Here is an 11,764-nt window from a genome sequence, read left to right on the forward strand (position 1 = left end):
TCTCCTTTCCCAAGATAATCGATCTACCGGACAGATGAGGTATATCAAGAAGCTGATTGAACAGAATGATCATTACACATTACACACACCTTGTGCTGTGGACAATAAAATAACACCGTCAAATGTTCAATTTTGCCACACAACACAATGCCACAGATGTCTCATGTTTTGAGGGAGTGTGCAATTGCATGCTGACTGCAGGAATGTTTACTATAGCTGTAGCCAGAGACTTGAATGTTAATTTCTCTACCATAAGCCGCCTCCAACGTAACATATTGGTTTTCGCCAGACATAATGGGACCCATCTCATCCAAAAAGGTGTCTCAAGATTGCAAAAAAAGCATCTGGAAGTACCTGGATGCCTTGACTTATAGAAGGAACCTTGAATACTGCTCTGTATCAGATAATTCTACAGGAGTATATCAAGCCATCCGTCTGTTAGCTGAAGTGCAGCTGGGTCATGCAGCAAGACAATGATCCAAAGCACACAATGAAAATGGCTAAAAAGCAACAGATACGAAGTTTTGGACCGGTCATGTCCAGACCTAATCCCAATTGAGATGTTGAGGCAGGACTTGAAACGAGCATTTCATGCTTCAAAACCCTCAAATGTCGCTCAGTTAAAGCAATTCTGCCTGGAAGAGTGGGCCAAAATTCCTCCACAGCGATGTGAGAGACTAATCAACAATTAGGGGAAGCGTTTGGTTGGAGTCATTACAGCTAAAGGTGGCACAACCAGTTATTTAGTGTAACGGGGCAATGACTTTTTCACACAGTGGCATTGGGTGATGCATAATTTTGTTCATCAAATAAATGAAATAAGTATGTGATTGCTGTGTTATTTGTTCACTCAGGTCCATTTACATAATATTTTGTTTTTGGTTGAAGATATAACATTCAGTATCAAAAACATGCAAAAGTAGAGAAAATTAGAAAGGGGGCACATACTTTTGAACAGCAATGTATGTCGTTTCTATATCATGAACATAATTTGTGTTATAAGCAGTTTTAAGAGGACATGTCATAAGACATGTTGACTTCTTTACATTATCATAACAAGCAGATTCTGAGCTTTCCAAAATACTTACGTTTGCTAAATAACTCTCAGAATTGAAGATACTACCTCTCTTTTGATATGTCTCTTTTTCCAAGAATATCTGCTGTTCCTTTGCACTCCACATGTGAGCACAGGGCAGCAGATCACTAACATAAACTAATGAAAATGCTATTGTGTTCTTTTAAATGAATTCATTTTTCATATTCTAATGTTACCCAAGACCTTCATGAACACAACCAGATTATTATTCCTTCTGATAGCATGTATTAAATGTATTTATTAGACTGTCAGAATGTTGCAGTCAACATGGCTGCTCATTGGCATGGTAAGGGGTGTAGCTAAGCCCGTCAGTTTAAGTGGATGTCAACCCCAATAATGTCCATGTCATCGTGACCAATCAACTTAAAAACGGCTTCAACTACCACCACCTCTTTCTATATGGCTAGCTATTCTACCAGCTTATACGAACGGGAGTTAGCATTTAGCAGTCATTTTTTCTAAGCACAAAAAAGGAAAACCTGAATATTATCCACCAAAAACAGCCAAATAGGATTTTAGTGACCACATTTTTTGCCTATTGGAACACCTACATCATGATTGATTTTACGAATATCAACTTTGTAAGATCAGATTTTTGGAATGTGCGTCAATGAAGGTGTCCTTTTTCTATCCCCTGTGTCTAAATTCCATTGATCTCTTTACCGCATCTACTGAGCATCGATGTCGTACTAATCTGTCATAGACATGAAAAAGAATGACATTGTTGTTCTGTGGAGCTCTGTGTATACATAGATTTGAGGAGGGAAACCGACTTGAAAATGAGGAATCCGTGCAGTGCTGCATTTTTGAACAAGACAAACATAACCAACATCTAGAGAACAACGTCTGGGTATGCTCTGCCTCATATTTAGAGTCTCTCTCGCTCTCTGATTGAGAAGCCAGCAGGCTATTGTTATTAAATAATTGTTTTGTAGAATGTCAAAAGAGAGAGTCAGAGTTGATTATATATACAACTTTGGTATTGTCTAAAGCTGGTCTAGACACCACAGGAGAACCTCTCATAAAGCTCACACGCACACACGCAAACCACACACACGAGCATACACTACGTTTTAAGATACTAACAATCTAAATACAGACTATATTGTCTCCAAAGTTCTCGTATTTCTCCAAGCGTGGAACTGCGTGGCAGCTGGCCTGTGGTTAACCCATGATATTCGGAGCATAACCATTCCCACAGGACCTCTGCCTCAATCACTGATAGGAAGCAGAAGGAACTGGAGAATGTACAATTAGATAAGAGAAATTGATGTGACACCACATTCTATTAGTAACAGAGTTCATGTTGACAGATTGTCAGGTGCGTTCTTATACCTCATTTGTAAAATAAAGTCAGTTAATTACCGTTCATAATTTATATTTTTAAGACAGATGTTTTAAAGCAAATATGTATTTTATGGTGTTTGTAAGACATTGTGCTGCTGCACTGTGGCTTAATTTTTTATTAGTTGTCTTGCATTTTTGTCTGCGCATGGCTTTGCCGCGTGCAGCCACAGCATTCTTTAAAGTGAAGTGAAATGGAGCATAATGGCATTTTATACTTCTGACAGAAAAGCCCCCAACATGTCAGAAGGGTTTCTGGTCTGTGTTTTGGGGAGAGAAAGATATCACAGCACATAGAGTGGGGCAAAAAAGTATTTAGTCAGCCACCTATTGTGCAAGTTCTGGGCAACACGGACTTTCAACTCCCTCCAAAGATTTTCTATCGGGTTGAGATCTGGAGACTGGCTCGGCCACTCCAGGACCTTGAAATGCTTCTTACGAAGCCACTCCTTAGTTGCCTGGGCGCTGTGTTTGCGATACATTGTCATCCTGAAAGACCCAGCCACATTTCATCTTCAATGCCCTTGCTAATGGGAGGAGGTTTTCACTCAAATTCTCACGATTAAATTATTTTATTTTTTTTAATTTTACCTTTATTTAACCAGGCAAGTCAGTTAAGAACAAATTCTTATTTTCAATGACGGCCTGGGAACAGTGGGTTAACTGCCTGTTCAGGGGCAGAACGACAGATTTGCACCTTGTCAGCTCGGGAGTTTGAACTCGCAATCTTCCGGTTACTAGTCCAACGCTCTAACCACTAGGCTACGTGGGTGGGGTTATATCCTTCCTGTTTGGCCCTGTCCACAGTGTCTCCTGACCCCTCCCGTCTCAGCCTCCAGTATTTATGCTGCAGTAGTTTATGTGTTGGGGGGATAGGGTCAGTTTGTTATATCTGGAGTACTTCTCCTGTCCTATTCGGTGTCCTGTGTGAATTTAAGTGTGCTCTCTCTAATTCTCTTTCTCTCTTTCTTTCTCTCTCTCGGAGGACCTGAGCCCTAGGTCCATGCCTCCGGACTACCTGACATGATGACTCCTTGCTGTCCCCAGTCCATCTGGCCGTGCTGCTGCTCCAGTTTCAACTGTTCTGCCTTATTATTATTTGACCATGCTGGTCCTTTATGAACATTTGAACATCTTGGCCATGTTCTGTTATAATCTCCACCCGGCACAGCCAGAAGAGGACTGGCCACCCCACATAGCCTGGTTCCTGTCTAGGTTTCTTCCTTGGTTTTGGCCTTTCTAGGGAGTTTTTCCTAGCCACCGTGTTTCTACACCTGCATTGTTTGCTGTTTGGGGTTTTAGGCTGGGTTTCTGTACAGCACTTTGAGATATCAGCTGATGTGCGAAGGGCTAAATAAATACATTTGATTAATAAATAGGAAGGGCTAAATAAATACATTTGATTAATAAATAGGAAGGGCTAAATAAATACATTTGATTAATAAATAGGAAGGGTTAAATAAATACATTTGATTAATAAATAGGAAGGGCTAAATAAATTAATTTGATTAATAAATAGGAAGGGCTAAATAAATAAATTTGATTTGATTTTGTTCCGCTCTGACGTTGCTAGTCCATAATTCATTCCTGCTTAGATTTGTGTATGGGGTATATGTTGTGTAATTTGTTAGATATATATCTTCTTATGGCTTGGGGGCAGTATTTCAACGTCTGGATGAGAAGCGTTCCCAAAGTAAACTGCCTGTTACTCAAGCCCAGAAGCTAGGATATGCATATAAGTAGATAGAAAACACTCTAAAGTTTCCAAAATTGTTAAAATATTGTCTGTGAGTATAACAGAACTTATATGGCAGGCCAAACCTGAGGAAAATCCATCCAGGAAGTGGGATTTTTTTGATGTGGGTATTTTCAATTGAATGCCTATAGAGAATCAAATGGGTTAGGACCCAGGTTGCAGTTCCTATGGCTTCCCCTAGATGTCAACAGTCTTTAGACATTGTTTCATGCTTTTTTTCTGAAAAATGAAGAAGTTTGAGACCTTTCTGCCAGTGGACTGAGGAAGAATGCAGAGCTGGTTCGCGTGCATGACCGAGTGCGCGCCCTTCTTTGTTTTTCCTTTCTATTGAAGACGCTATTGACCGGTTGAAATATTATTGATTATTTAGACAATTGACAACCTGAGGATTAATTATAAACATCGTTTGACATGTTTCGACGAACTTTACCGGTACTATTAGAATATATTCGTCTGCATGTTTTGACCGCCTTTGAGCCAGTGGATTACTGAACAAAACGCACCAACAAAAGAGAGTTTTTGGGATATAAAGAGGAACTTTATCGAACAAAACAGACATTTATTGTGTAGCTGGGACTCTTTTGACTGCAACCATATGAAGATCTTCAAAGGTAAGTGATTAACTTTATCGTTATTTCTGACTTTTGTAATTCCTTTATTTGTTTGTTAAATGTTTTTATGCTTTTGTAAGCGGGGTGTTGTCCTCAGATAATTGCATGGTATGCATTCGCCGTAAAGCCTTTTTGAAATCTGACAAAGCGTCTGGATTACCAAGAAGATCATCTTTAAGCCAATGTCTAGCACTTGTCTTTTTATGAATGTTTTTTATGACTATTTCTGTATTTTGAATTTGGCGCTCTGCAATTAGCAGAACGCCTGCGCCAGAAAGGATGTTACTTGTTAGATATTATTGTACCGTTGAAGCTAGAAGTACAAGCATTTTACTACACCCGCAATAACATCTGCTAATCACGTGTATGTGACCAATAACATTTGATTATTTGACATGAAAAATGTACTTGAAATATTGCTAAAAAGCGACACATTTGAAGTTTAGACCTAATCCTAATTCAGATGTTGTGGAAGGACTTGAAATGTGCAGTTCATGCTTGAAAACCCACAAATGCCCTTGAGTTAAAGCAGTGCTGCATGGAAGAGTGGACCAAAATTCCTCCACAGCGACGTGAGAGACTGATCAATAACGACAGAAAGCATTTGGTTGGTTTTCATAACAGCTAAAAGTGACACAACCAGTTACTTGGATAGTGCTTGGGCTCTCATCGAAGAGAAACGTTTGTTCGGCTCATCTAGCTAATCCTTGCTTGACATAGTGTAAGGGGGCAATTACTTCTTCACACAGGGGCATCGGGTGTTGCATAACTTTGTTTATGGAATAAATTAAATAAGTATGTTATTGTTGTGTTATTTATTCATTCAGGTTCCCTTTATCTAATATTAGGCTTTGGTTGAAGCTCTGATAACATTCAGTATCAAAAATATGCAAATGTAGAGAAAAACACTTTCCCCCAGCACTGTAAGTGTGAAACATTGCACTGGGTACATGTTACATGAAATGCAATACACATGACATAGCTTAAAGAAATTACATGAAGGAACATATATATTTGCACCTTTGCACTTTATAATGGAGTGCAATGGAGCAGAATGTTCCGTTTTCTCTTTTCAAGACTGGTTGAATGGTTAAATTTACATTGTAGGTACCTGACACTTACCACAATTTACCACACATGAACCAGAACCCCTTACCTCCAACCAAATTAATTAGAATTTTCAATAATTTAGTGCAGGCTCTTTTTGACTTTGAAGTCAAAAATCTTAATTTCAGTTTAGATTTGTTTTCTTTCTTGATTCTGTGCAGCTGTAAATCAAACAAATAATAATATATTCTTCAAATTTCAACTTATATTAGAAATAGTGAATCATGCAAGGGTGCCAATATATTTGACCACATCTTTATATAAGTAGTCAGTTACTAATAGCAAATACTGTTACTTAGGGTTACAAAATTCCAGTAACTTTCCCAAAATGTTCTGGTTTTCTCTTTCTGGAATCAGGATGGAATAATCAGGAAATATGGGAATTGTCCAACTGTGATTTCTGGAAAACCTGGTAATTTTGGGGAAGTTACCGGGAATGTGCAACCTTACTGAATTCCAGCTCAATGGATCTGAACAGAACATAATCCAATAAAGTGCCAGAACAATGTTGTCCACACAGCACAGACACAGACCCGTTACTGTGCATATTGCCACACCTTTCAACATGTGGGGGCCTTGGAGGCATTCAGCAGCCTAGTCCAGTCTGGACACAGTTACAGGCCCCTATATGGATGCTCCCCTTTCATCTCCTGTCACATGTCACCTCTGCACACACCCTCCCCCTCCATGCCCACTCTCTGTACCCCTACTACTTCTCTGATGTCTGAACTTCCTCTCCTCATCAACTCTCGCCTCCCCAACCACCATGGCATGACCGGCCAGTGGGTTACACTTCTGACCCACCATTTAGGAAACCCTGGATTAAACAAAGGATTGAATTCTGATTGAAAAATAAATAGAAGCAGCACCTGCAGAGCTGCAGTATAGAACGTCTCCTTTGTCTGTCTGAAGGGCGGAGTGGAGTGGGTAAGGCAAGACAAATGGGGCCAGTGTCTGTGTGTGTGCCTCTGCGTATGTGTTTGTGTGTGTGTGCGTGTCTGTGTGTGTGTGTAATGAAACTGATTATTTCTATCTGTCAGACAGGACATCCTGCTAACAGTTCGGGCCATATGGGGCTGAGGGCTGTGATGGGATGAACACATGCTGTGTTTCAGATGAATAAATCTTAGCTAAATAAACACGTTGTGCCTTCATGAGTTCACTCAGCAGATTCCTTCATCCTGGCCTCATTTCAAATGAAATGATTGGAGGTTTAGATTTAGATTTGAGAACTGGGAATGTAGCCACGTGTTTATGTTTAAGGTGTAGAAGTGGTGCAGTCTGTTAGTTGTTCCAAGGTGTAGCCCTGGCATCTCCCATATTGGGTAGAAAGTAGCCTAACGTACTAAAAGTAGTCAAATAGGAGTTTGTTGGTCTTAGCTTGCCTGGTGTGGTCTGATCCTCTAGGTCTAGAGTGGAAATCTCTCAGACCGATGACTTATGAACCCTATTTGAACAAGAAGGTAGGGTCACTGAGCGTAGGGTATACCACTGTGGATTCAGGTATATCCTCTGTCCAGAATGGATAAGACCCAGTTCATTGGCATTTTGGTCATAGAGAGCGAGAACCAGCCCACATCTACAGACTGATACAAGCACGCACGCATGCGTTCACCCGAGGGGCAGGAAATGGCTCTGGAAATGCTTTTAGGATTTGCGGAACCAGCGAGTGTTGATTTTAAATGAGCTTGAGTCATTTTCAGGGGTCTGCTGGATGGTTTGTAAGTGTGTGTGTGTGTGTGTGTCTCTACATACCGTTTGTACACTGTACACTGCACAGATCTGCTAGCTACATTGCCACCAAATATTCAATGACATTCTAATCTGCCTCCCTGCTAGGATGTGACTGTCTGGAGCTTTTGGTGCAAAACCTATACATGGAGTCTCTGGTACACTGCCATGTCCTTTGAGAAGTTGGTATGTGATTGAGCCAATAACTTGATGGTAACTTAGCAATAACTTATAACTAATAATAACTTAGTTCTCATTGCATGGAAAGAGGGATTTCCTGTACTCCAGTTTATTATGGAAGTGATGCCTGTCATATTGTTCATGAATCATAGATATTGTCGACAAAACCGCAGGCTTACCACATAAAAACAATACTATAGTATACCTTGGTATAAATACTATATTACACACTGGGTGGTTCGAGCCCTGAATGCTAATTGGCTGACAACCGTGGTATATCAGACTGTATACCACGGGTATGACAAAACATTTATTTTTACTGTTCTAATTATGTTGGTAACGAGTTTATAATAGCAGTAAGGCATGAGGGGTTGTGGTATATGGCCAATATACCACAGCTAAGAGCTGTTCCTATGCACAACGCATCACGGAGGGTCTGGACACAGCCCTTAGCCGTTGTATATTGGCCATATACCACAAACCCCCAAGGTGCCTTATTGCTATTATAAACTTGTTACCAACGTAATTAGAGATTAAGTATACTATTATATAAATACTATAGTATCACTGTAGTGTTTTGCAGACTTTACTGTTGTATTCACTGCAGTACTTTTGCGGACGTTCATTGAATACTGTAGTATTAACTGTAGTATATGCTGTGGTATTCATTGTAATGTTTTTGCTGACATTACTCTGACAATGAAGTTGGGGGCTTTCTCCTTGAGGAAACCTACTGGAGAAACACTAAAAGAGAACATTTCCCATAACCTGTAGGTAGGTAGGACTGGGGTCTGAACGGGGAGTTCAGAGCTTCTGCTCTTTTCTATAACGTGTAGGGAACACAATATATGGTCTATACTTGGCATGTAGGTTTCTCACTTATGTGTAGCACAAATTGAGACATGGGGAATGGGAATGGGAAGGTTAAATGCAAGTTAAATACTGTAGTATTTACTATAGTTAAAAAAGTGTGGTGTTTTTGCGGACTGTCGTGGTTTTGCAGACGTTATTGTACTATTTCCTAAAAAACAATTGTGTGGATATTTCTGTAATATTTACTTCATAATTTGACAGTATACTACAAAATTCTACACTAAGTACTACACATGATTGAGGGATATTACAGTGTGTGATATAGTATTCTACAGTATACTACAGTTTACTGCAGAATTTTATAGTAAGTACTGTAGTATTCTATAGTAAACTGTAGTGTTTTTTCATGTGGGTATAGAGACTAAAACAAAGACATATTAAAAGTTGATTTGATATACAGTAAGTTGTTGTGACTGGTATGCTACACACACAGGCCTGAAAAAAAATGAATCCCATTCTATCTCTCTCCTCTCTCAACAACTGTGTCTTGTGTGTATGTGTGTGTGATGTTGAAAAGGCTCCATTCTCTCATGGTGATGGGCCAGAGTAAAACATTCTTTCGTTTGGTGGGAAGCTGATATATTTGATAAATAACACTAATCTCTTCACGGCAGGGCTAAACATGCCAGTGTTGACTTGCTTATTGCACATAAATGACCAACACGCTAGCTTGCTTTCATGCACAAGCAAAGGCAAAAATTCCCTTTATTGATCTCCCTCTCTGGGCCCAGGGGGTGCACACATGTACTCACCCCTGAAAAAGCCTGGAGGTATTCAGACCACACACAGAGCAGAGCAGAGTTGTCTCTCTCTCTCTCTCTCTCTATATCCCATTTAGCAGACGCTTTTGTCCAAAGCAACTTACAAGTCGGCTGGGGCCACTACTTTTACATATGGGTGGTCCCAGCGAGAATCGAACCCACGACGCTTGGCGTTGCAAGCGCCATGCTCTACCGACTGAGCCACCTTTCTCTCCCCCACACCAATTGCTCTCTGTGCATGGTTTACTCCTCTCCTCTCAGCCAAGTCCAGCTCTCTGATCATGAACAGGGCTGGGGAGAGACGAGGGGAGAGACGAGGCGAGGCAAGACATTGCTCTGTGTTCTCTATCTTTGCCAAACAGTGTATTCTCTCTCTCTCTCTCTCTCTCTCTCTCTCTCTCTCTCTCTCTCTCTCTCTCTCGCTCTCTCTCTCTCTCTCTCTGTTTGGTTGAACATGCTGAAATGAACTCTTCAGGGCCCGTCACTAACTACAATAGTTCTACCCATGTGACCACCCACACAGGACGAAGGATGATGTTCTTTTTATCCACGCCTCCAGTGTTCTCATGCCCGGAGAAGAGCACAAAATCATCCCGCTGCCATTGCATTTTTATGCCAAAGAACAGCACATAGAGAGAAGGAGATGTGTTTGCATTTGTGGGCTAGACATAGGCCAATATACGTATATAGTTTGGTGACTGAGGGAGGAAGGCAATGGCTTGTTGAGGTGATTCCCTCTAGTGGCTATATGGGATAAGTAAAGAAAATGAAGCGCGCTGTATAAGGATTTCAGTTATTGGAGTGCGCAGGGCCAGAAAACCATATAACTTACATATTCTAATGTAAAGAATTGTTAGATTGATATATTCGTCAATGACAAAGTTGATTATCACAGTGAATGTTTTGTTATCACCCTATAGTCAAATTGATCTGAGGGATTGTAAGATACTATTGAACTTGTATTGCTTGAATTGACATGACAGAATGTATTGGATAAGGAGTGTCGTGTTGGATAAGGTGTGTCGTGTTGGATAAGGAGTGTCGTGTTGGATAAGGTGTGTCGTGTTGGATAAGGTGTGTCTTGTTGGATAAGGTGTGTCGTGTTGGATAAGGAGTGTCGTGTTGGATAAGGAGTGTCGTGTTGGATAAGGAATGTCGTGTTGGATAAGGAGTGTCGTGTTGGATAAGGAGTGTCGTGTTGGATAAGGTGTGTCGTGTTGGATAAGGAGTGTCGTGTTGGATAAGGTGTGTCGTGTTGGATAAGGAGTGTCGTGTTGGATAAGGTGTGTCCTGTTGGATAAGGAGTGTCGTGTTGGATAAGGAGTGTCGTGTTGGATAAGGAGTGTCGTGTTGGATAAGGAGTGTCGTGTTGGATAAGGTGTGTCGTGTTGGATAAGGACTGTCGTGTTGGATAAGGAGTGTCGTGTTGGATAAGGTGTGTCGTGTTGGGGAGTTTCTGCATGTTGGAAGGGGATTTGTCGTGTTGGATACAGACAGAGAGAGTCGTGTTGGATAAGGTGTGTAGTGTTGGATAAGACAGTGTCGGTTGGATAAGGGGCAAAATCAGGTACATCTGGATATTAGTGAAGTTCCCTGGTATGGGAGCAGAGGAGAGAGTGTTGGATAAGGTGTGTCGTGTTGGATAAGGAGTGTCGTGTTGGATAAGGAGTGTCGTGTTGGATAAGGTGTGTCGTGTTGGATAAGGAGTGTCGTGTTGGATAAGGAGTGTCGTGTTGGATAAGGAGTGTCGTGTTGGATAAGGAGTGTCGTGTTGGATAAGGAGTGTCGTGTTGGATAATGTGTGTCGTGTTGGATAAGGAGTGTCGTGTTGGATAAGGTGTGTCGTGTTGGATAAGGAGTGTCGTGTTGGATGTTGGATAAGGTGTGTCGTGTTGGATAAGGAGTGTCGTGTTGGATAAGGAGTGTCGTGTTGGATAAGGAGTGTCGTGTTGGATAAGGAGTGTCGTGTTGGATAAGGAGTGTCGTGTTGGATAATGAGTGTCGTGTTGGATAAGGAGTGTCGTGTTGGATAAGGAGTGTCGTGTTGGATAAGGAGTGTCGTGTTGGATAAGGAGTGTCGTGTTGGATAAGGAGTGTCGTGTTGGATAATGTGTGTCGTGTTGGATAAGGAGTGTCGTGTTGGATAAGGTGTGTCGTGTTGGATAAGGAGTGTCGTGTTGGATAAGGAGTGTCGTGTTGGATAAGGTGTGTCGTGTTGGATAAGGAGTGTCGTGTTGGATAAGGAGTGTCGTGTTGGATAAGGAGTGTCGTGTTGGATAAGGAGTGTCGTGTTGGATAAGGAGTG

At 41.1% G+C, this 11,764-nt stretch overlaps 1 non-coding gene across 1 annotated transcript; it reads right to left on the reverse strand.

Annotated features, from left to right (window-relative positions):
- Positions 1 to 8,532: 8,532 nt before the first annotated feature.
- LOC135514447 (U7 small nuclear RNA) lies at positions 8,533 to 8,585 on the reverse strand. The gene has a single exon (XR_010451676.1). It is a non-coding gene; the product is annotated as a U7 small nuclear RNA (small nuclear RNA).
- Between the last annotated feature and the right edge of the window lie 3,179 nt (positions 8,586 to 11,764).

This window comes from Oncorhynchus masou, chromosome 25, assembly GCF_036934945.1.
Source record: "Oncorhynchus masou masou isolate Uvic2021 chromosome 25, UVic_Omas_1.1, whole genome shotgun sequence".
NCBI classification, from domain to species: Eukaryota; Metazoa; Chordata; class Actinopteri; order Salmoniformes; family Salmonidae; genus Oncorhynchus; species Oncorhynchus masou.